Here is a 26,388-nt window from a genome sequence, read left to right as displayed (position 1 = left end):
CAGTCAGCAAGAAACCCCAAAACAAGAAACTTAAATTTAAAAGTGGGTGGAGCCGAGATCCCTCCGTATGAAGAGGCAAGGCCGGCACCCAACTTACCACAGCCCAGCAGCAGCTGACACACACCGTTGGGAAGCTGGGATCTCAGGAGGGAGCAGGGCTGGAAGGAATGACACATTCTCTGGGTCCCTCCTTTCCTCACCTGTGAAAAGCAAAAAGGAAAGAAATTCAAGTTGGCACCAAGACCCACGTGCTGAGCAACCAAAGCTGCAGTGTTTGGCACAGCTGAAAAAGACGTTTATTTAGAGGTCATATTTGAAAATTATCAGTCGTCATGTTGAGGGATCTGTATTTCTAACCTTTAGTCTTGACAACCTGTGTGAAAAGCTATAACAACTTAATTTGACAAGGCAGCTGCTTTAAAAGCCCTCATCTGACCTGGGTCTGTTCTGCGGGTTTTCACTTCTTCTTAGCCCCACTGCCTCTGCCAATGGCTTTATCATGGCCATGAATAAAATTGTGTTGATAAAAGGCAACCGACCAATTAAACTCTAGGATTTATTTATCTAACTTGAAAACAATGTGGTTGAACTGTTTAACCTGTGCGCGGCACATGTTCTGCTGTTTTCGATACTATTTACCCTCTACTCAATGTCCCCTCTAAACGCCTCATGGCAGAGAGCTGCTTCTAATAAGCAATGTCAGGAAACAGAACGCACGGGATCCGAGTGCTGCTCTTAAGGAGTACCCCTTTGAAATGAAAATATAATGTCAAGAAGGTTGTAGCTAAATATAACCAAGTTAAATGCATGGCCCCGCCCCCTTGCTAGCTCCGCCCCCTCTTCCTATTGAAACACTTGAGTTGCTATTCTCTTGGTTGCTTATTTACAGGAGAAAATATTGTTCTTACATGCGCAGATACTTGACAAGCTTGTGGTCCCTAGATCTGGTCCCCTAGCTTTTCTGTTGTGACCTTCGGGGCATTTGTCCGCTTCAGCGAACTGGCTTCCGGCAAGGGCGCAGGGTCTACACCAAGTTCACTTTTACACCTGCGGGCAGTCAGTTCCTCCGAGCCTTTTCTTGAGAAGACTGCCTTGGCTGCCTCATTTTGCTGTTGTCAAAGCCCCATTGAAGATCCCTGTGGAGTGCGTCTGGCTTTCTACCCTGGGCCACTGAGTTTCCTGTCTGTTCTTTCACTCTTCTTCCTTGATTACCTCAGTGTCTTATCTGGGATACTGGAAGAAATCATTACAGCCCCCAAGGAGCATCAACAAAATATGTTCATTTTTTGAAGTTCTGGAAGCCAAGAAAAAAAAAGGTCAGGGAGAAAGCCCCTTCTGTTGTATCCCCACGTGGTCGAGAAAATGTCATCTCTGCTGTGTCTCTTTTTTTATTTTTTTCTTTAAAATAGTTTACTGTTTATATAATATGATACAAATGATTAAGATACACATGGAACAATTTAAGTTTAGAAATTATAAATAATATTTTAGTACTTTCCTGGTGTAGTATGCAAGTAATACCTCCTATATGCAGGTCTGTCGAATTCACCCCTTTCAACCTCCCTTTCCTCTCTCCCTGGTGCTCCCACCTCTACTCTCATGTATTTTTATTTTAGATTCTGCATGTGAGAGAAAAACCTGTGATGTTTGCCTTTCTATTCCTGGCTTATTTTATGTGTAATAAATCAAGCTTCACACGTGTGACATAACCACAGCTCAGAGGCTCCACCTTCAGGCACTCTCATCCTGGGAAAGACGCTCAGTGTAGCAAGGACACAGTGCAGAGTCCACTGGCCAGGGGAAGTCCCCCCTCCCCGCCACGCCCCCCCCACCCCTGCTTTGCTCTTCACTATTGAGTCAGCTGCTCTCAGCCTCTTGCTTTTCACTTAAACCCTCCCGTGGGTCTGTCGCTGTCCACCAAGGAACGAGCTGGGACTTAGGTAATGCAAACTAAAGATTCTTGACCCAACACAACATTGCGTCTCTATGGGCATGACCACGGACCTTCTCTGTTTATTTAGTTTTTCTTTGGTCCTATCCATCACAATTTTGTGGTTTTCCTCAGAAAGGTCTTGTGTATATTTTATTAGTTTTAAAACTAAATATTACATTTGGCAGGCACGAATATAAAAAATGATGTAGTCGGTGTCCTTTTCACTTGTTTCTTCCTGGTGTGATATTGCCTTAAAAGATTTTATTATTACTACACATGTTATTCGATGTAATACTTGAACCGCTGGAAGCACTCAGAAAATCGTGGCAGCCACTGCTTTGGGTATGCCTACCTAAATACTATAATATTATCTATTTCTTTCTGGAGCCTCAAGCTTCCGAGACTTAACTATGATGTGATGAGATTTTGACGTGAGCTGATGTAATCTGTCAATATTCCGATCATAAGAAGTCTATCTACTGACACTAACAAAATCAAAAGAAATACTCCAAGTTATGACAAACTTGTTTCATGCTATAAATATGAGGTTTGGGGGAAGAAGAAAAGAGAACAAAGCACTGGAGAGCTCAGGGCCAGTGGTTGCTCTGGGCCTACATGTCCTGCCACCCATGGCCTCTGATGTGTCTCTTGGGGACACGCAGTGGCATCCTTTCACTTGAACCAAAAGCTACTGCAGACCTAAGCCATTCATCGCCCACACGACACAGTTGGCCTGGATGGGTAAGCATGCAGGTGACCACAAGGGCTGTCACTGCCGGCAGGAACCTACTGCTAATAAGACCAGAGAAGCTAGTTAAGCGGAAGGGGAACTTCACAGTGAGTCCTCAGCTGCGCTGTGGTGTGGCTCTTTCAGAGTATGGCAACATGGTCAGGAGACAACAGGGGTGACCACGGTGATTACAGACTGGCTCCACAAGTCCTATGGGCCAGAAGTTGTTTTTTTTTTCCCTAAATACTTGCAAGAGAAATGATTGGAATTTATAATTACATTAATAATATGTGGCATATTTGGTTATTTTGAGTCTACTTACCTTATAAATAAAAATTCAAGGTTTTCATGCCTCAGCACATTGACTGTGGCATTGCTAGGTTTCTGAGGTCCTATGTACTTGCCTGGTGTCTGATCATAAGTAATTAGCAATTGACATACATGCTAATTTGGACATAATTAACTTCTGCGAATTTGCAGACTATAGTTACTTTAGCATTATGTATATGGGTCTTTAAGACCTAGCTTCAAGCTGCACCACCAACTGTGGTTTCTACCACTTTCCCTCGGGCACCTTCCATTCTCACACCTGCTTACAGGCATAAGGCTATTGTGTAATTCAGATGCTGATCTCTGTAACCCCCGTATCTGGTTGCAATCCTTGCTCTGAGAATCTCCTGTCTCAAGGTTGTATAAACATCACTCCCCAGTTGTGCTCTGATATGCCAAGAAAACAGCTTCCAGCCAATCACTGAGCAGGGGAGAGAATAAGGATGGGCTTCCTGCCACCCACGGGAGAAGGGGTTAGAGGAGGAAGTGAGGGGACTCAGCCAGGGGAGACGTCCAGGTGACATCAAGAGAAAGAGATGGAGCAGGAAATATACAAAGTGCAAGGATGGGATGTGCACTGGGAGGAAACCAGATCAGCTTAGAGGGTTAATAACAGAGTAACAACTGCTCAGTTGTTGTGTTGTGAAGTTTATTATTAAACATATATAAAAGAGTCTGAGCTATTTGTGTGATAGCTGGGTTAGGATGAAAACTGAGAAACAAACAAAGTTTTATAAAGATAACTTTAAGATTTTGGCATACCAAATTGAGGAAGAACTTACAGAAAAATCTAGCTAGAACTTAGAATCTAAACTTAAACAGAAAGCAGTTTCTTAGTTCTGTTCACTAAGAGAGCAAGTACAGTTTCTGAGGCAGGACCCACGGCTTCCTGGTTAGACATCCCCCACCCCTCCATCCCCACTTGTAGAGCAACAAGGATTCAGGTCAGCTTCAGAAAAGGGAGGCAGAGGCAGGTGGATCTCTGTGAGTTCGAGGCCAGCCTGGTCTACAAAGTGAGTCCAGGACAGCCAAGGCTACACAGAGAAACCCTGTCTCAAAGAAAAAAAAAAACTGATACAAACCGCAGAGAGGCCTTTCTTTTAGGAAGCCCTTGCTAAGAAAAAAAAAGTGTCTCTTTAACACAAGCAAACTTCTCAAAGCCAGACTTTCCTAGGCAAGGCAGGAAGCTAAGTCCCTTTGAGAAGGGGATCTGAAGGCCTGACCTATGCTGGCCAGGGCAGCAAACACCTGTGGACCCCTCAGAGTGGGGAAGGGGTCAGGATCCTCTGAGGGAGGCAGGAAACTCTCTCCCTAGAAGCAGGAGCCAGAGACAGACTGAGAAGCCTCAAACAGCTTAGCTGGTAAGGTCTAGAAGGGAAGCTGGGTCTAAGAAAGCTAAAAGTCCTTAGGGAAAGAGACTGGAGGTGAAATTTCATAGGTAGATAAAAACAGTTTTAAAATTGATAGAGTTGAAAGACATATAAAGATGAAAGACACAGTAACACAGATCTGTTGGGGTTTGTTAAGTGGTCTTTTAAATGATGCCAAGTTACAAATGGGGGGGAGAGAGAGAGAGAGAGAGGGAGAGAGAGAGGGAGAGAGAGAGAGAGAGAGAGAGAGAGAGAGAGAGAGAGAGAGAGAGAGAGAGAGATATCATGGTATTGACTATAACTACTGTTTTTACTTTGGTGATCAGTTTTGCATTTTATACCTCTTGAAAGGTGAAAGCTGTAGAGGAAAAATTACATAGATTGCACTGAGGAAGATGCTAAGATATCAGAGATAAAACAAAATGAAAAATATGAAATTTGGAAACAGACTTTAGAAGAAAAATTAGAGAGGCCAATGGTTAGGAATGAAAACGAGACTAAGATAGAGGCAGAAGAAAACACATCAGAACATGTGACATCACTTTGTAATGTGACTACAGGATGGTCTAGATCTGTTTAAAAAAAAAACCAAAACAAACAAATAAACAAAACTAAAATGATTTCCCTAGCTTTGATAAGGGATGTACCAGGAGATGAGGAAAATCCACAGGGTTATCAAGAATTTGAATGGCAACCTATTCAGGCATAAGACTTAAAAAGATTTAAGGAAGCAATAACTAATTATGGCTTATACTCACCATATGTTAAGTGGGTACTTAATAACTGGGTCACACAGAATCATATAACTTGAAAAGGTCGGAGAGATTTTGTGACGTCCATTCTAAATCCAGGCCCTCAATTGCAATGGCTGGCACGGTGGAAAGATAAGGCTTCACTTATGGAGCAACAAATAGGGCTAGAGGCACTGATGTTGTCAAGCATTTGTTACTAGGTGAAGGCTTGCATTCTGAATTAAGATTACCCTTGACGATGCTGCCCTGGAACAATGATGTGCAATAGTCTGAAATGCTTGGGACAAGGTTGACCAACAGGGACACATTGTAATTATTCACAAAGACAACCCAAGGTTCAAATGGCTTTCACTGACTTTTTACAAAGAATAACTACAGCTCTGAATAGAACAAAATCAGATCCAAATGCTAGAGAAATTCGACTTGGATCCCTAGCTTTTGAGAATGCTGAATGCACAAGGACTGTTAGACCATTGAGAGCGAGATCTGAACTTGTTCATGAACGTATCAAAGCTGCTGCAGACACAGAAACAAGCGTTAATGACTCAGTTATAATTGGACAAACAGCTACAGGAGACAGCAAAACACAAAATGTCCATTGCCGTGGCTGTGAAAAATCAAATCATTCCCTAAAAGACTTTGAGCACTTTCTAACAATGAATCATTCAATAATAGAAATAATTCATAGAAAAGATTTCCTGTGAAATGTAGAAGATGTGGAAGGAATTGTCCTGTGGCTCAAGATCGCAGGTCATCCAATGGCACCAGAGGCAACTCCTTAATGGCATAAAACTGACTAAGGTGCTTCACTCCAGGCCTGACAAAAACTAACATGAGCCATTTGTTTCCTTCCACCAAAAAAAGGATTATTCTTTAAAAAAAGAAAAGAAAGAAAGAAAATTCAAGGCCTGATAGGACAAACAGGGTTACTCAAAATTTAGATAAACCATTTAATGGAGGTAAAGATGCACCTAGGGATAAAACAAGAGATGCTAAAGATACTAACAGCAAGATATTTTGGCAAACTACTATAAATGATAAAATGCCAAAATTAAAATTACAGTTAGATGGCATTGAGATTGAAGAATTAGTGGACAGATGTAACAGTAATTTCCCAAAATTCCTGACATCCCATTTGGCCAATTCAAAAGATATCTATCTGCACACAGCTCTTAGGAATTGAGTCACCGTTGCAGGTAAAACAAAGTCTAAAATGGCTTAAATATGTAAGACCAGAAGGACAAACAGGAGAATTAAGGCCACACGTGGCAGATATAGCCATGAACTTATGGGGCAGAGATCTATTGCAACAATGGAAAACACAAATTAACATTCCTTCAACTTTAGAAACAGGCTGTAAGGGATAATATGTTTCTAATTTTAAAAAAATTAAAAGATGTTATCAAAGACAGTTACCGGCTGCCCAAGCTGCCCATAGGCAGGGTACAACAGAGGCTGACTCTTCAACCTCACATGGAAGCCACCACTAGAACTTTTAAAAATAACCAAACTCTCAGATATTTAATTGTGGTAAACAAGGTCATTTTAAAAAGAATTTTATGCAAGGCAATCCTAGAAACAATGGCTTGTCTAGAGATAACCCCAAAAGAAGGCCACAACATTTTGGAACTCGCAGAAGACGTGACAAAGGCCAACATTTGACCTCTGAGCATAAGTCAACAAGAGACAAACAAGGTAGCCCTTTGTCAAGGAATGCTCACGGGGCCTCGATACCAGATTCAAATTGGTCATCTCAGGTCAACGGCAGAAAAACTCACCCACAGAACAATAAACAGCACTGCTCTGGATACAGACCTCAATAACCCAGGTATCTAAGCCAGAGCAGCATCAAAAGATAGAACAGAAAATGCAGGAAAGACCAAACAAACAAACAAACAAACAAAACACAAGTGTCTTGGCAAACTGCTGTAAAAGGTAAGAGACCAGAGTTAAAATTACAAGCCGATGAGAATAACACTGAAGGCTTCATGGATACAGGAGCAGATGTAAAAACCTCACAAGACTCCTGGAATCCAATCTGGCCACTTCAAAAGGTAACTACATAGCACCTAGGAGATGTCTGGGATATTGTCTCAGATAAAACAAAGTAAATGCATGGGGCCAAAAGGTAAAATAGAAAAATTAAGGCCTGAATATAGACATTTATTATATATTTTTTTTTCAGGACAGGTCACATAATTTGCTGATCCCTCCACATGGGAACAGCTCTGAGACTGACAGACATAAAAATGTCTCCAGCCAGGACTCCAGCTGGGCATGGCCAATAAATCTTTGGCTACAAAATCCCCAGGACTTATCACGCCATTCTTTTAAGTGGTATCAATAAAAATGTATATTAAAGTTTAGTTATTTAGTCCAAACTAACTTATAGAGAAAAGCAAAAGCCTTACATCCTGGAACAGAGAGCAAGCGCATTTAACTGAACTGTGCTCAGTGCACAGTCCATACATACGTTAACACAAAAATTGTGTAATAACCTTGAAAGTTAATGTTTTTCAGAATATGAGGACCAGACACCAGAAAAAGATAAAGAAGTTAGTCCAGATGATCCTACCTCACACACGGCCTCAGTAACTCTTTCCTCAAAAACCTCCACCCAAAACACACTCTAAATAAACAGCATCCCAGACGGTTCCAGTCAGGCTTCAGCTAAGCTCCGAGCTTCCTCAGCGTTCAGAGACTGGACAGCAAAAGTCACAGCCAGCTTTCTTCAGAATGGACAATATTCCAATTTCCCTGGGCATGTCCCAAATCAGCAGGAAGCAATTTTAAGAGAACTGTGCCCCATTCCCAAGAGGGGGCGGATGGTTTTTGGTCATTCTATGGGTGGTAGATGTTTGTTATTGTTTAAAGGGTTGGTCATAGCAATGATAAGTAAAAGAGCAGATTATTGAATCTTGTTTTAGACAAAGAGCATTAATAAGCCAAAAAATTTTACATTGGTATAAATCTTTATATATTAATACAGATTTAAGATTATATTTGGTTACAACATACTAAGGTATTGTACCTATATAATTATTAAAACTGCAATGTTAAATTCTAGTCCATTTGAAAACTGCTATTACAAACTGTTTAGGATTAGTAAGAAATGCAGTCAGGCAATCAAACTATTGGTCCTGTTAGATACTAGTTTACTTAATTACAAAAATATGTCTCCTAGATTGACATATTAAAAATAGCTAGAAGCAAACAAGTATCTCTGAGATGTACGCTGGGAGGAAACCAGATTAACTTAGGGCATTAAGAAGAGTGATAACTGCTCAGTTCTTATGCTATGAAGCTTGTTATTAAACAAATATAAAAGAGTCTCAATTATCTGTATGATAGCTGGGTTAAGAGAGAAATTGAGCTTTAACGAGTACTCTGACAGCAGTGTACTTTGTGGCGCTTTTTGTGAACTATTGGGGCCAATGAGCTACACCAGGCACATTGCTCTCGTTAAGAGTCCAGGACTAAAGTACTCTGCAGAAATGTGCTTTCACAACCCAAAGTCACATTGGTGTGTGGGGAGACGGCTCAGTCAGCAGAGTGCTTGCCAGCACCTGGGCAGCACCGGAGGAATGGCAGACACAGTGGTTCTGTAGCCTTCAAATTCATACATAACCACAAAGTGACAGTGGTTGGTACAATCACAGAAGCATTTCTCTAAAGCCTGCCTCTCTGGGGGCACCTGAGCTGGGAGATGAACCATGGATTGGGCCCGTCTTTCACTGCCCCATCCTTCCTGAGGACATTTTTTTTCCTGCTACTAATAATCAAGATCAAGTTACCATCAATATCACATGATATCAATATAAACCAACCACACCGGTGCCACAACCCACAGGAGAAATCCAAACCCGTTAGAGAAAAACTGAAATGTGTGCCTGTTTGTCCCAGGCACCGATGGCTGGAGACACACTGAGCATTCCAGAGTGCAAGAGTCAACCAGCAGGCCCACGTTCAATTAGTGGCCATCAGAGCGAACAGAACAGAACACCTCCTTAGCCCGTTAAAATAGCGCTATTTCTCCCTGTGTACTCATCAAACAAATGTGATGTGGACATGGAGGTTCACACACGTGGAGTAGAGGACAGTGACAGAGGAATTGTGTCCCCGTGTTTAAAAACACACCTTTGGGACGCTGCAACAAGCTTCTCCTAACGTGAGTGTCACGACCCTTTATAACACCATGATCTCAGCTAAGAAAACAGTCAGAGGCCATGAACCTTCTCTGATGCCTGTGGGATGGATGAGCTATATTCACGAATGTGCTAATGAGATGCCCAGATAGCAGGACAAACATGTTCCTGGGTCCACTGTGACAGTCTTTTTGCACGAGATTATGGTTCAAGTTGTGAATAATTAAAACGAAAGCTGACCCTTTCCAACCAACAGAGAACCATCTACTACCTACTGCCTGCCTTTCAACCTCAAACTGGATTCACTGCCTTCAGGTGTGGCTTGAAACCGCAGCCCTCGCTGGGTTCCACACCCACCGCCTCCACTCGGGGCTAAGCCTTCCGTTTGACTGCATCTCTGGCTTCACCTGCAGACCCCGAGGCTCCTCGGCCTCCATGAGAGCATTAAATCATTGCTTCCCAAACCCCAGCACACAAGCTGTTGTCTCTGATCCCTAAAGAGAGCTCACGAGGATTAGCACGATCTTTTCTCTCCCCTTCTTTTCTTAAAAATATAATACAGATATCCTCATTTGTCCCCCTGAACACATAGTGAAGAGCTGACTGGAGTTCCTGGGCTGTTTTACTTCTGTTAAATCACTATATACAGTTTTCTATAACTTGGGGGTTTGTATTCTATCCTGTTCATCTGCTTATTTACAATCCTAAGCAACTCTTTTTATCAATAAGTAGTCCTAAAATCATAGTGCCATTCTCTTTTAATTACTGAAATTTTATTAACTTTAATATTTCCTTAAGCTTTATCACTCTTCTTTTTCCAGAATTATATCAGGTGGGGTTTTTTTTTTATTCCTTTTTAAAATTTTGAGTCATAGTTTTAATATGTTGAAAAGCATCTGTTTTAATAGAAACGTATTTTAACATGCATACTTATTAAATTGTCAACTTTACATCGCTGAATATTCTACACCCATTTCATATGGTGTTCGCCCGTTTTGTTTTGAGTAAACAAAGCCCTTGGTTTTTCCTGTACAAGGCTAAAGATGGCATCTGTTTCCTACACGACCTCAACTCCTTTTGTGGGATTATTTGCAAAGTCACCGACTTGAGCAACTGTTTGAATGTGCAGAACAAGCTATTATACAGAGCTGCTGAAACTCTGGAGTGGGTTTGTCAGAGCGGCTAGGGAGCCTGGCTGATGCTCAGACTCCTTGTGCTAGTCTGTTCCTGCTTAAGTTGTGTTGGAATCCAAGACTCAACTGAGCTTTTCAGCGTAGGTGAAATCCCACAAAGTGCCACTAGGTGTCGTCTAGCAATAATTCCCTAAGCGCTCTTGAAGCACTGAAGGCAGCCTTCAGCCTTCCTGTCCACTTCAGCCCTGCCTGCTGAATAAAGACTACACCCTCCTGTCATTTCTGACAACACACAGAAAAGGTCCTCAGTGGGAGTAAGGGGAGGGGGAGAGCACTTGCTCAATTTTCTAATCACAGCTGAAGGTTATCTCTGAGGCAAACAATTGCTCCATGTTCCCATAAGCACCCACAGCAGACTGCATGGTGATTAAAGGACACTGTGCCGGTGCTGACCCTGCTGACCACCTCCTCAGTGACAGCTCAATCGCTTAGCCTTAAAGCCCACCCAAAAAAAAGAAAGAAAGAAAAGTTCGACTATATCAAGAATATTGATCACTACAAAGCTACATTGTCATAGCATTGGGCACCAAGGACAGAGACCAATGTTAGAGCCTCATGGAAGATACAGGAGTGTTGTGAGGAGGGAGACAACGCCACACAGGCTGGTTAACACGTGCCTCCTGGGGAACCAGGCTGGTTAACACGTGCCTCCTGGGGAACCAGGCTGGTTAACACGTGCCTCCTGGGGAACCAGGCTGGTTAACACGTGCCTCCTGGGGAACCAGGCTGGTTAACACGTGCCTCCTGGGGAACCAGGCTGGTTAACACGTGCCTCCTGGGGAACCAGGCTGGTTAACACGTGCCTCCTGGGGAACCAGGCTGGTTAACACGTGCCTCCTGGGGAACCAGGCTGGTTAACACGTGCCTCCTGGGGAACCAGGCTGGTTAACACGTGCCTCCTGGGGAACCAGGCTGGTTAACACGTGCCTCCTGGGGAACCAGGCTGGTTAACACGTGCCTCCTGGGGAACCAGGCTGGTTAACACGTGCCTCCTGGGGAACCAGGCTGGTTAACACGTGCCTCCTGGGGAACCAGGCTGGTTAACACGTGCCTCCTGGGGAACCAGGCTGGTTAACACGTGCCTCCTGGGGAACCAGGCTGGTTAACACGTGCCTCCTGGGGAACCAGGCTGGTTAACACATGCCTCCTGAGTTGGGAAGAGCTGAACACAGGGAGGGGCTGTGGTACAAGCACAGGAGACATCGGTTTGCGCTTTTCACCATGAGTGTCTGGGGAAGGTCCAAGTGACACCTTGGCCACCTGTGCACCCTAAAAGAGTTCTAAAGATAATTCTAGAGAGAATTTTTATTTGAAGATGCTGAGGTGAAGGGCTCTTTCTTCTTCTCCACTCACACTCCATGAAAAGCAAACAACAAAAAGCTAAAGGGGAGAAGGGCCTGCCTTCAGGGACACGACCACAAGCCACAAGGGCACAAGTCCAGCTGCTGAGCCCTGTGAAGCCCAGACAAAGCGGACAGCGAAGTGCACAGCCTGCCCAGCCTCCTGAGATGACCAGCTCACAGCATCTCCCACGGCCGCACCACCCAGAGCCTGGAAACACTTGGACTAGAATGCTGGGCAACAGGCAAACTGTGAACCCATGAGGACAGTGCAGGGGAGCAGACGTCCCTTCCAGGGACCCAGGGGGACCTCTCAGGATGCAGGCAAATCACAATGGAAGGATAAATCACAGAGCAGAGAGCTACATCTGCCTTGAGGACTAGGAAAAGGCCCGTGTTGGGAAGCTTGCGAGATCAGAGCCGGGGATGGGTAAGGGCAGAGATGGAGGGAGGGGTGGAGACGGGAGAAGTGCAGGACCCAGAGAGATGCTGCACAGTGCGGTGGCTCCGCTGAGGAGACCTGTGCAGGCTCGGTGGGGAAGGAGAAAGGGAGCCGGTTATGGTTGGGATGAACACACAGCAAGTGGCTTCAAATGTCATCTTCAACCCCCCTTCACTGTACTGTTTATCCGTGTGTGTGTGTGTGTGTGTGTGTGTGTGTGTGTGTGTGTGTGTGTGTGTTTCTAAATAGCTGGCTTCTCTTTAAATATGGATAGTAGCTATAAAGAAGCCAGTGAATGAAAATTATGGCCCAAGTGGGGCTTGAAAGTAAGGAAGAGCATGAGTACTTATATTGGGGGGGCGGAACTGGCATGGCTGAGTGTGCTTGCACCCCAGGCACTGGGGGCTCATTAGCCAGCCAGTCTCGCCTAAATGGCAAAATTCTGGTGCAGGGGGAGTTGAAGGAGACAGTGCTCGGCAAACACCAAAACACCATGGCCAGCAGAGTCGACACAAGAGGCAAAACGGCAGCTTGGTTCAGCAGGACTCAGTAGTCAGTGCTGGTTGAAACTTCGTGAGACCCCAAGTAGTTTATTTGAGACATATTTAAGCACAGCACAACATGGGGAAGTTTTTCCTGGCGATAACTAACTCAGTCCTCTGTGCACAACAAAGCTTAAGACAAGACCACATCAAAGCACAAGTGGCATCTTTCATAAAAATAGGTTCTAAAAAAAAAATAGGTTCTAAGGATTAGTGGAGAAAAAAAGGCTCAAAAAAAGGTCTAGGGGAGAATTGGTGCGCCCTGGCCACACGGATAGCACAAAGTCACCAGGCTATTAAGCACATCTGCTGCCAGCCTTCTGGGTGGTAGACACGTTAGACATCTCCCCCTTTGAAGACACAACCCTGTGCGTCTAACAGTCATGGGTTCCCTAGGGCTTATCAGTGAGCATAGGGGCGCCCGTGCTTCCCACAGGAGAGACTCTGCCTCAAGGTAGAAGGTAAAGAACACCACAGCAGGATTCCCTGACGTTGTGCTCTGGCCTCTGCACCCACACAAGAGTGTGCATGAAACACACACACACAGAGAGGGGGGCAGGGAGAGAGAGACAGACACAGAGACAGAGAGATTATGCTAAAAAGAAAAAAACAATTCAAGTCAAATTTTAGAAGTATACTCTACCCAAAGGAAATAGAGGAATTACCCATGAAAATGGGTTTTTTAAAAAGAAAAAACCAAACACTTCACACAGAGAGAAGAGATCTCATTATCTCTGTTTAGAGATCAAAGGACGGAGAAGGTTTGTCATATGTCCTTGCTGTTTGGCTATGGGGCACCCAGTTCCCCTTCTCAGTACCCACAGGGGAAATTTATGCTGTCTGTCACCCAGCCGAAGTGTTTGGAAGACACTGACCCAGGAGAAATGTGTTGACTCCAGTAGTGTGACTCTTGGACTGAGATAGGAACCCAATCTTGAGGAAAGTGTGTTGAAAAACTAAAAAAATAAATAAATAAGATAAAAATAAATTTTAAAAATCTAAACTAAACTGTTACTTGTTCCCTCTGCTTGGGTCTGAAAATGAGGGCACATTTAAAAATCTCAATTAAGGCCACCCAGGACTAAGCCTGCCAGTGTCTGTCTTTGGGTTTAGAGACAGGGCCCAGCTGGCCTGGCACTTGCCATCCTGCCTCCTCATCCAGAGTGCTGGGCTGACAGCCATAACCTATGCTGCACATGGCCTCAGGGGCTGTCTCACAGGGTTGGACGGTTTCTGTCTCCAGTCTCTCTCTCTCTTTCTCTCTCTCTGGGTCTTTTTACTCAGTCTGAAGACTTTCGGAGAGTGAAATGGGACCTTCTGAATGGAACTTGGTAGGAGATTTTCCCATGTGCCCTCGGCTAGACTTTAAGAGATGGCTATCCCGGCAAACTGGGGAAAAGCTACTGAGGTGTTGATTCTGAATTTACCGTTTTTGTACATGTGACCAAACGGTTCCTTGTTTAAACAAATAATAAGAGGACGGTCAGAGACTGGACTGCAGAAAATGTTCGTAGGCAAAGTGCTGCATTGTGGCCTGGTGCTTTGTTTTTTTCAACTGCTTGCCTTTCCCTGCACGCCCCCCCCCCCAGATTCTCACCGCAGACTGTCATGTACCCCATTGCTGTTTAACCTTGCCCCCTGTTTGACTAATAACGAAAGCTGATACCTGGACAGGGCCGGAGGAAGCTAGGCACGGTGAAGGTTCGCAGGCTTTTGGGACAGAGAGGATCTTGGGAGAGGAAGCGGTCAGGTACGGGAGGAGGAGGCAGGAGGAGATCATTATGGGATAGGAACCAGCTGCGGAGAGAAGCAACGCAGAAGTTCCAAATAGAAGCAGTGGCCCAGATGAACAGCCCAGGCAAGTGTTTGGGACTATGGATGGAGGTAGCCTGGGTAGGAATTGTTGGCACAGATGGGATGGGATGGAGGATGGGAGATCTGGAGGGTAGTTCAGGGGCCCCAGGTGGACCTAGGCTATTCTAAACAGGTGTCTAACAGACAACAGGTGTCTGTGACTTTTAATGATTGCAGGTTAGAAAATAGCACCATGATAATATTTTAAAGCCTAATAATAAACAGTTATTGGGCTGTACTTTTAAATTAACAACAAAAGCAAAGTCAGAAAAAAATTTTTCTATATTTTGTCCTGTGTTGTTTCTAGTGGAAACTGGTTGTGTGCTGTTTCCATGAACTGCTGAAGTACCTTGCAATGGTAAACTTTTTCATCTCATTTTGCTCCCTCAGGAAGAAACCTACTGGATTATCAGGGATAAACTACTCATTCGCTGGTTCATTCATTCATCCATTCCTCTTGCTCAGCACTCAGCTACATGCCACCTGTGGCATCACAGTGCAGGATAGCTTTGTTAGGCTTTCTGCTGTGTGTGTGTGTGTGTGTGTGTGTGTGTGTGTGTGTGTGTGTGTGTGTGTACAGGTACTTGTTTGTAGGTTTGCACATGTATATGAAGGCATGGGTGAACAGAAGCCAGACTCTTCCGGGATCACTCTTCACCTTACTTTTGAGATGAGGTCTTTTGCTGAATCCGGGGCTCACCGGTAGTTACGCTGATGTCTGGTGAGCACCAAGAAGCCTCCTGCCCATCCACATGTCAGCACTGACACCGGCGCTGAGAACTCACTCTGCCGCGGCGAGCTCTGCTGACTGAGGCGTCTCCCTGGCCTCTTGTCCAATTTTTCTTTTTTTTTATATCTATCTAAATTTCTTCTTCTTCTTCTTCTTCTTCTTCTTCTTCTTCTTCTTCTCCTCCTCCTCCTCCTCCTCCTTCTTCTTCTTTTTCTTCTCTCTCTCTCTCTCTCTCTCTCTCTCTCTCTCTCTCTCTCCATCTCCCCTCTCTCTCTATGGAATATATGCTCTTTCACAGCAACAATACCCCAAACCCTTAAACATGTATTCCAAGTAAAGCTTCCACCATAGTTAGGTGGGGGAGGTAGTCACAGAGAAGACCGGAACATTTTAATGTAAAGCTTAGCTGAATTGCCGTGCTTAGCTGAATTGCCGTGCTCATTTGTAAAGGCCACTACGTAGACCCTAGATGAAGACGTGGCCTTCACATGCAGAGAACAACTTGCTCAAACAGCTGTCCACACACCCCTAAGGAGGGCTGGCCTAGGCAGGACTGACATCTTCAACACAGGCCCCTTTCCCGTTGAGATGTGAATCTGCCTGATAAGCCTTTGTCTGTTTCCTGGCACACTGAGCCTAAAAGAGAAAACTTCTTTTCCATGGAAAACATCAGGATACAAAGCTGTGGCTGCCTCAGGTCTGTGGGTTTGAGGCAGGGAGGAGGTCTCAGTGGCTGCTCGGTGGTCTTTTTATTCTACACTACTTTGATGGGAGTTCTGTCTGAAACCAGGGTTCGTGCTCTCCTGCAGGAGCTAAGGAGCATCTCTCATTGTCAAGGCATTTTGTAAGTTGCCCTTCACCGCCATTCACCTCACTTGTCTGCAGGCAAAGCTTTTGGCAGGCACAGACCACAGAGAGAGCCACCTAGAGCACCTGGTTCTGGCTTTTTTATTTTGTCTTTTTTTTTCCCCTTTCTTTCTTTCTTTCTTTCTTTCCTAGAGCTGAGGGCCTTGCTCTACCACTGAGCTAAATCCCCAGCTCCTGGCTTTATCTGTAAATTGGGTTGTTCTTTGCTTGTTACCCAGAACCTTCTACTTCTTCTCTGTATTTTGGGTGCGGATTTTGTATCTGACCTGTGTTTGATGAACTTGCCTCTGTGCTTTCCCCCGCCTCTCTTAGTGTAGTTTGTTGTTTTCTTAACTTTTGAATTTTAATTAAATCTAGCATTTCCAATTTTTCTTTTATCCACTAGGATTCTTAGAATCTAAGAAATTATAAACAAACCAAAGACCACCCGGATTGTTTTTCTGTGGCCTTCCTGGAGGTTTTGTGTTCAATGGTTCATTCCTTAAAGTACTTGGTTTTTGTTACATCTGTCTTGACATTGAAAAACTTCCCAGACAAGCTGCTCTGGCATGGGTATTCTTACCAATTATAGTTTGCTGTCTTTTCTTATTTTTCAGATGATTTTAGTCCACTTATCTAAAGGAGTACTTTTTGATAGGGGGAAAAAAACTACTTTTCAGTTAATTGCATCATCTAAAAATAGACTACAGAGGAACTAAAATTGGAGCGCTATTGCACTCACAGTCACAATGGAAACACTTGGTGGCACAGCTCCCCCCCTACTGACCATCCTTATAAAGACCGACAGGTTCACCCTAGAGACTGGAGAGGCAAGCGGCTTCAGGAGCAGCTCTTCAAAGGACTCGAGATTCGATACCTTCCTCTGGCCTCTGCAGGCAACACACACACACACACACACACACACACACACACACACACACACGATAAATATGTCTTTAAAAGTACTTGGCCAAGAAGATTATGCCAGCCCAGGGCTTTGTCTCTAGTCAGAACCATAGAGGCTGGACAGGGGTGGGGCTGTGGGGGGGGAGGTGAGAGGTGGGGGCGGGGCCTGGGATGTAGAGAGGAAGCATGTAGTGACAACAGCGTGATACCCAGAGCTCTGCAGAAACACAGGCGATTCTATTTTTCATTGTGCTCTTCTGTGTTTCCTATGTGTCCCAAATGGCGACTGTCTGCAGATGAACCCATCTGCAGCATATATACAAGTGGAATATTAGCCGACCATAAAGAGGACGCGCTCCCTGCTGTGCGGCTCCGTGGAAGAAACCTCGGGTCATTATGACTGGCGGAGGCAAGGAAGCAGAAGAGCTCGGTCATTATGCAGCAATCGTGCCTTGAATGTTACACACGCACAACACGTGCAAATGTGTCTTAGTCAAAAGAAAATAACACAGAAAATGCTGAGGACGGCGAATCACTTAACGGTAAGATGAGAGGTGTAAATAAGGGGCTGCATGCACTGAGCAGGCGTGTATCACTGTCGTCAGCCAGACACGGAGAGGCGCAGTGAGGCGGTGTGACCGTCAGGCAGCCGGGAGGAACTGGGATTGGAGTAAGTGGATTTGAGGTCTGTACCTGCTGTGTCACGTGATTCCATTATCAGTGGACACAATGCTCACGTACATGTCTGAAGCCATTTTCAGCTTAGCATGAGGTCATGTCGCTTATGTAATGGCGCACGTTGAAATCAGAGAGGTTAGTGGCAAGGCCTGGGCTTACCGTGCAGAAAACAACTAAATTCCTTCTACCACTTTTAGTCTGGTGGGCTTTCATTATTGCTTGCTAAACTCTAGCTGGAACGAAAAACAAGCATGATTTTCGACTGGGCAAAGGCATGGGATCTTCCAGGCGTGCTGTTGGTGGTTTGCGCAGCATCGCCTGGTTTTCATGTTTCTCTTCGTTATATAATAAAAATGCCAGCACCTGTCAGGTGCTAAACACTCTGGCCTGGCCAGGCTGTGCTTATCTTGTAGAGCTGGAGGGAGAGTTTTACCACCACCCTAGTTTCAAATGAAACGAGATATGGGGAACAGTAACTTGCCCAGGGTCACAGAGTAGGGCCAGAATTCAAAGTTAAGCTAGTGTGAGCTCTTGGGGGCAGTCCCCCAAGGCCTCCCACAGTGCTGTGCTTGGGAGTGTCTCAGAACAGACTCGGTGACTGCCACTAATATCTCCAAATTATTCTAGATAACCAACCGATCCGCTGTTACTTTCTGTGTTCCCCGCTGTGGCTGACAGGGAAAGGAAACGTCATTTCCTGCCCCAATGCATAAAGTTTCCTCCACAGCCTGTAGACAACGATTTCAGACCTTGAGCCCAGTGTCAGGTGTCCTTTCTGCCGGTCTCTGTGTCACACCCCACACACAGCTCCAGCCCCTGCCTTGGCACTGCAGCGGCAGAGTGGCGTGTGGGTCCCTCACACATCCTTCATAACCTTTTGTTTTGGAAGCTAGCACACTGTTTTCCTCTCTTCACCGGCTGTTCTTCCCTCAGACCTCGCCAGAGCTCCAAAGGAGCACTCCCCGTTCAGTTCCAATGGGGCTGGCTCCCTTCGACAAGCACATTCCTGCGCATCTCGCCCTTCCCCTTCGAATGCACCGGCAAGCTGTGTCAGGAACGCCGGATCACAGCACCGCAATACGGTTGCAGTGCCACCTCCTCTGTTACACTTTCATGGCTCCCTTGAAGGCAGAATAGAGCGTTCTGGTTTCTCAACCCAGACAGACCCTGGATGAGGAAGACAGCCTGTGCTTGTGTACTTCCTCGCGGAGCTTTGTGAGTCCACACGCTTTGGGTCACTGCTGCTGAGAAATCTGCAGTGTAAGGAAAGCCTTGTCTCTCTACCCCTGAGCCCAGCTGGGCCTCCAGCTCCTGGTGTGTCACCAAGGCCCCTGTGTGGACAGGACCGACCCTGAGAGGCAGGCCACGGAGGGTGTCAACCCGACTGTGTTCTCTGAACGGGGCCAGACACTGGGTACTGGTTTCATGATGAGTCTTTGCCTATGGCTGTTAAAAACCGTGAGCTGAAGTGCTGTGCTTTTTCACCTTGTGAGATGTTTAGAGATAAATCCTGTTCTCTGGCAAAGCAGAGTGGTCAAGACAGGGCAACCATGTTCTGTAACATGCAGGGCCATTTTTCCCTCCTCAGGAAAAGAAAAAAGTGTGATGATGCCCCTACCCACTCTTACAAAATGAACCTGCCATTGATCAACCTGCCATTGATCGGTTGACCTTAGCAAGTGGCGTGTTGCCCTGTGTCCGAGTTCTTAGGTGGAAGACTGCCTGCTGCAGAGCTGCTTTGATGGTTAAAAATAAAGGGGGGAAAAAGCCTTCTTGTGGAGGAGACCCTTGCCATTTTAGTCTCCTCATAGATGTGGATGCAAACCCTGCAATTGGTATGTGCTCAGCTGATTCGGATATCGATTTATCCGCCCCAGAAGCTAGCATTGAGTCCCCGCATACCTATTTCCTGTGAGATAGACTGGAGGGCTTTGATGACAAGGAACTGGGTAAAGAATCTCTTGACGTCGTTTGCTTGATTGGCAACTAAGCTCTGTTGAATGCAGTGAATGTTTAGAACTGGGACGTTTGCTCATTTTCCTTCCTAGTCTTCAGAGGCAGAGTCTGACCTTCTAGCAAGAAGTGACAGGCCTGCCTGATGGGCGGGTTTGGGACCGAGCCTCCCTGTGCATCAACTGATGCCTAGATGAAGAACACCTGCTGTGGGCACACAGTGGAGCCTCATTCAGTCAACAGCAACAGCAACAGCAACAACAACAACAAAAAACAAGATTGCTGTGGATGGGGCTGCAGACTGTTATGCTAAGCAAAACATAGCACACTTGCAGAAGCAAGAAGCATCTGTTTCTCTCCTATATGAAATTTATACAGATAAAACCCATGAAAATTAATAGTAAGAGTGCCAAGGATATGGGAGAAGGAGGAGGGAGAGTGAGGATGAGAGAGGGGAACACGGGAATAAATGTGATCTCGTGTGTGTGTGTGTGTGTGTGTGTGTGTGTGTGTGTGTGTGTGTAGATGTCGTAATGAAGCCAGTTACCTCTTTAGCGTTAATGTAAACTAATAAAACTAATAGAGCGAAGAGATGGGTAGATGCCTCGGCTAGGAAAGTGCTTGTGAGGCAAGTGTAAAGGCTGAGTTCAGATTCCAGCATCCACACAGAAATTCAGAGTGCTGTACGGGTCCATAACCCCATGGCCACAGGAAAGCAGAAAGGAGCATCCTTTGGGGTTCTGTCCTGAGGGTCTAGCTGAATTGGTGATAGCCAGGTGTGATGAGAGACTTTGTCTCTAAAATAAGATGAAACATTCATAGACTACCCAGCTCCCCTGGGATCTTACCTGCCTGGGCCTCCGTGTAAGCCCCATGGCTCCACACCTGGCTGCCTTCAACCTCTAGTTGAACAGTGATGACTCAAAGAAGGGAGGGCACCTATATAGGCAGGGGAAAAATCTAGAAGGTGGCAGAGGAGAGGACCGTCAAGGTGTGTTCTGATGCTTGGGTAATGAATTCCAGCACAGATGGTAGTGCGTGCTCAGAAGACACCACGAGGGAAGCGTTGTCTCAGTTCCTCTCTGGAGCAATGTTACATCGCTACAAAAAAAAGAAGGGCGGTTTGAACAGGAAGAAAGAGTCATCTAACAAACTCCTTCAAATCCCAACACAGAAAAAAATTAACACACACACACCAGGACATGTCTCTAAAGAATCTGAATAAAATAAGGAATTCAACCCAAGATATGAAAATAGAGCCTAATGAGAAAGTAGAATTGCTAAAGGAAACCAAACCTAAAATGAAAAACACAGTGAGCCAAATAAAAACCTTAGTGCACAGCCTCACACGTAGAATGGATCGCATGGGAAACAGAATGTCAGAAGACAAAGCAGAAAAACTGAATCTGTCAGAAAAGATTAGTGAAAAACTAAAGAAATATAGACAGAACAAAGGAAAAGTTTGAGACACCAAGAAAAGACCTAACCTTCCAACTGCAGTCGTAGAAAACAGAGAAGGGCGGTGGCACAGTGAAGGCTCAGGGGATGTTCCCGATAAACTCATAGGAGAAAAAAGAAATCCCCATGAAGATACACAAGGCCTACAGAACAAATAGACAGGCCAGAAAAGTAACTCCTCACAACCTGTCATAGTTAAAACACTGAAAACATAAAGTAAAGGATACCAAATGCTGTAAGAGAGAAATCTGCAGCCACTTACAAAAGCAGAACAATCAAACAGCAACACATTATTTGGTAGAAACTTTCAAATCTGGAAGTGCCTGGAGAGATGTATTCCAGATTCCAAAATGCCGTAACTACCAATCCAGACACTTAGCCTAGCAAAACTGCCCATCAAAATGGAAAGACAGACGCGGCTGGAGGCAAGGCTTCATGGGTAAGGGCACCTGTTGCTCTTGCAGAAGACCTGGGTTCATGGTAGAGTCTACCAGAACTTTAAGGAGTAATTAACATTGTATTAATAAGGAAAGAAGGCTCTCAAATCCTACTTATGTAACCAGTATGACCCTGACACTAAAGCCAGACAAAGCCAAGAGACTATTGCAGTGACTTTGGAAACTAGTCCAGGGGGTCCTCAAAACTGAAAATAGAACCATCAGCTGTGCCCCACCTACACGCATGCATGCAGCAGCCCTTACAGCCCGCTGCACAGACTCGTACACATCCGAGGTCACTAGTGATCTAGTTACAGTCTCTAGGAAATGGAGTCAAGTGACAGATGAATAAGGTAAATATGCAATGTGTACACCGGGGAACCTTGCTCAGCTGTAAAGGGGAAAAACCACACTATTGACTGGTATGAATGAACAAAACTGGGGAAATTATACTGAGTAAGATCACCCAGGCTCAGAAAGAAAAATGCCTCACGTTTTCTCTCATTGTGTGAACTGTGCTTTGAATCTTTTACTTTGTGTGATTAACTTGAATCACATGTGGAGTTCAGGTCGTTAGGAGCAAGCCACTGAGAGCAGATGCATTAAGGGAGGTGGGGTGGTAGGGTCTGAAAGCAGAAAGGGGGGGGTACGGGGTGGGGCAGCCGGGTAGAAAGAGTCAACATGGAAGGGCAGTGACGGCGGGGGGAGGGGGGGTTAGCCTGGGGTGGGGGAGTGGGGGAGGGGAAGGGTTAACCAAGCTGAAGGGCATGTGCAAACACTATATGGAAATCTGTATCTTGAAACTCAAGTAAAAGATACAGTCAGAGGGGAAAGTAGAATCCGCTGATATGAAGTCACAGAGGGAACATTCTGAGGTAAAGGGTTAAGTGGGGTTGGAGGCAGGCCCCTAGGAGAAGGTAGAGAAAGAGTTGAGTTAACTGACACTAAGGATACATGAGGAGGCTTTGTGTAAATCCACTAGTTTGTAAGCTCATCAAATGTGCGTGGCATTTGAACTTAGTTTCCTCCATGGGTGAACAATACTGTCCCCATAAAACACGGGTTACTGAGTGAAAAATCTCAGTGCTGGGCATGGGCTCCCCTCTATGAGGCATGAACCAATAGGCCAGAGAGGCCCAGAGGCACCCAAAACAATACAAGCTATTACTAATAATCTTGGTTGCCCACCAAGGCTAAATGGCAAGACCCATTGTTGAGGACAGCCCTCGCTCTGGATGCATGACATAGAGAAATTGACCTTAGCGGACCAGGAAACTCTCTTCCTGCTGTCTAGCTCACACGGAGCCAGAAAAAGCTATGCAGGCTACCAAGAGAAAGGACTTCAAGTCTCACCCAGCGCTGGACCCTGAAACGACGTTACGCTATCAATCCGGAAAGATGTGCCCATCCGTGCAAACGTGGTATGGTGGTTACGGGGGTGACCAGCTGTTTTCTGATTGTCTATGAGGAGTGCACCACAAGGAGGGATTTGATGGCAGCCCAAAAGTCCATGGCTGGGAAAGTCACAGGCCCCAGCAGGGAACCTACTATTGTTATGTTAGAGGGCCATTGTGTCATACTGCCTTTTAATCTTTATGTTTGTATCCGTCCGTACATTTGTGTCACTCTCAGCTTTGGTCGGAGAAGCTTCTTTTTACAGTGGGTACAAGACCCGCGCAAGATCAAGCCCATAGAATTGCAGCACGCATAGAAAAGGGGTCCCGAGTCCCTACCCTGGGTGGAGGAGCATCCTCCTGAGGGAGGGACAGCGTGCTTCTTTGAGGACATCGTTGAGGGTCGGTTGCTCATGCCCAAGTGGATAGCCCCACACCAGTGCACATGTGGACAGCGAAATTGGGCTCGGCGTTATTGATAGCCAAAATAAGAAGGTTGTGACGTTGGGAAGGTGGCTGGATGTAGGAATGTTATAGTGTACTGTGTGAAGACTCAACACTGATCTCTGTGCCACGCCCCCATATCTGGTTGCAATCCTTGTTCTGAGAATCTCCTGTCTCAGTGTTGTGTAAACACTGCTCTGCAATTGTTCCCTGATATGTCAGTGTGTGAGCAGGGCAGAGAACAGCGCTGGACTGCCTGCCAGCCAGAGGAGGAGTGTAATGGAACTTTCAGGTTCTTTGTAAACTCAGTTATGTTATATAAGTGTGTTTTTTTTTTTAATCCCAAGTGTGGGATTTGAATTTGGGCTTCAGTTTGTCCACAGCTGATAATTGTCTTGTGCAGGGCATGGTCTTTGCCAGCTGCTAACGGCCTGCCTGGTGTGGCACAGAGAGGGGCGTGGTCTAGGGCTGTGAGGAAGATAAATAGGACAGGTGTGGCGTGTGGTGGTTATGTGGCCTGCAGCAGTTTGGAGAGACCGGTGTGGTCGATGAAGAGAAACGTTTCAACACAGTGGAAGAGGCTGCTGTTGCATTTGCTGTTGACAGAGATTGGTATTGCCCCAAAGAACCTAATTGACCCTAAACATGCAGGAGAAGTAAAGGGGTCTCCACCTCCTCTCCCCACTAACATTCTTTCTCATATCCAGGGAAGGGAATGGGGCTGGGTAACCGCTGGACTGGGCATCTGCAGGGGCTGCGGCTGTGTGGAGGCCAGACTGTGGCCCTCATGGGAGGGGCTGCTGGAGGTTGGGCTGGGTACCCTCACTAACATGGCACACAGGAGGCAGCAATACCCCAAATAAAAAAGTCAAGCGTCAACAGAGGAGGAGATAGAGAGAGGAGGTGGGCATTCAGCCACAGGTGAAGGTTCAGGAGACATGAGGAGAGAGCAGGGGAGCAGAGAAAGCCATGAAGTGCACGCATCTTGGGGATGTACACTGGGAGGAGCCCGGATAGGTTTAGAGGGTTAAGAGTAGAGTAATAACTGCTCAGTATTGTGCCATGAGGCTTATTAAATAAACAACGTACTTCAGTCTCAAACACTTGGGTGCTCACAAGGAGAAAAGAGAAACTGCAAACGCAAAGTTTTAAAGCAGAAACTAACAGCTGGGAGACGGCACCAGGGAGAAGTGAAGGAAGCAGTGGCAGTGCACATAATTAAAATGCATTGTGAAAGTGTGTGAAGTTTTCAAAGGATAAGTTAAAATTTCACATATGTATACACACACACACACACACACACACACACACACACAAACACATGACATGCAATCCCTTTGGGGTCTGAGGTTTGATCCCTGACACTCAGAGTTCACCAATATCAAGTCAGTGTCCTTACAGTGAAAGGGGCAAGCTTGCTGTCAAATATTTCCTTTGTTTACTTCCTTATAGTGAAACTCACATGGTAAGTGTCATCACAGTAAATGTATTAAAAGAAAGAATTTAAGTCCTGGTTTTCATATAACCTGAGCTTTTAATTAATTGTTCTCTGTTTTATCTCTCACTCGTGGAGTAAAAATTCTTTTATCATTTTCTGAGAGATCAAGTGTTTCAAAACCATGAAGGGGGAAAAGTAGTTTCTCTTACAGTCTGACCCACAGAGAGAGAAAGACATGCACACACACACACACACACAGAGAGAGAGAGAGAGAGAGAGAGAGAGAGAGAGAGAGAGAGAGAGAGAGAGAGAGAGAGATGCATACACAGAGATACATTCAGAGACATGGACACATACACACAGAGAGAGAGACATGCACGCACTCACAAATACATTCACACACACAGAAATAGAGAGACGGAGAGAGAGATGTGCATACACAGAGATAGATTCAGTCATGAACACATACACAAACTCAGGCACATCGACACACACTTATTTCCAGTTATGAAATTCTCCACCACAACTAAATTCTGTTTTCTAAACATGGTCTATTAATTATCAATTGATCTTTTCAGTTATTTCAGCTAGGAAAGCCAATAATGTCTACTTTCTAAGACTGTTGTGAGAATTAATGAGCAGATGTACAGAGTGGGTAGGGATGGCTAGAGGCTAGGCTGCGGCCTTCAGGAGCTGGAGCCGGACAGCTCACCTCCAGGGACTGGGGCTGGGCAACCGCTGGACTGGGCATCTATAGGGGCTGGGGCTGTGTGGAGACCAGACGGCAGCCTTCAGGGGATGGGGCTGGATAGCTCACCTCCAGGGACTGGGGCCAGGTAACCGCTGGACTGGGCATCTACAGAGGCTGGGGCTGTGTGGAGGCCAGCCTGCGGCCTTCAGGGGATGGGGCTGCTGGCAGTTGGGCTAGGTACCCTCACTGACATGGCACACAGCAAGTATCATCAAGCAGGAGTTGCTGGCATTCATCTGAAAGCTGTGGTGTTTTCAGAAACAGTTCACACGACATGACAGTGTGGGTTGTAGGAGGCCACACACTTCTCTCCAACAACAAGTGGCAGAACAGCTTGTATAAAAAAAAAAGTGTTCCTCCATGAAAAGATGACAGCGCGGTGATGGTGGAGCTGTCTGTACGGACTTCTGTGTGTGTAGGAGACAGTCTTTCTAGGTTTCAAACTGGTAAAGGCACTTGCCACCGAACCTGACAACGTGAGTCTGATCCTCCTCAGAACCCATATGTTAGAAGGTCAGAACTGGGCTCCTACAAGTTGTCCCCTGATCTCCACTTGTACTCTGTGGTACCCAGGCCCACACATATGCGCGTGCCCGATGCCTTGAGTCGTGGCCTGGGCAGCTGCCACTACCATAAGCAAGTATGTGGTGGAGAGATGGAAGAGAAAGAGAGGTGGGGTGGTCCTTGTGCTGTGAAAAGAGGCTTAAGTGGAGCCATGATGG

General features: G+C 45.6%; 1 long non-coding RNA gene across 3 annotated transcripts in view; it reads right to left on the bottom strand.

Moving 5' to 3' along the window:
• LOC311588298 overlaps positions 1-14,501 on the bottom strand; it is a 20,181-nt gene extending 5,680 nt beyond the window's left edge. For 2 of the 3 annotated variants that reach the window (XR_014776143.1, XR_014776144.1), the window contains exons 1-2: positions 14,444-14,501; positions 98-200 (exon numbers count right to left, since the gene is read on the bottom strand). This is a non-coding gene — a long non-coding RNA (uncharacterized lncRNA). Of the gene's footprint in view, positions 1-97; positions 201-5,121; positions 5,196-14,443 lie in introns of those variants that run through there. The other variant, XR_014776145.1, reaches the window with a different exon arrangement.
• Positions 14,502-26,388: the final 11,887 nt, after the last annotated feature.

Source organism: Acomys minous (assembly GCF_964271855.1).
Source record: "Acomys minous genome assembly, chromosome: 17".
Classification (NCBI taxonomy): domain Eukaryota; kingdom Metazoa; phylum Chordata; class Mammalia; order Rodentia; family Muridae; genus Acomys; species Acomys minous.
The sequence above is the reverse complement of the archived record's forward strand: the minus strand, read 5'-3'. Positions and strand labels throughout refer to the sequence as shown.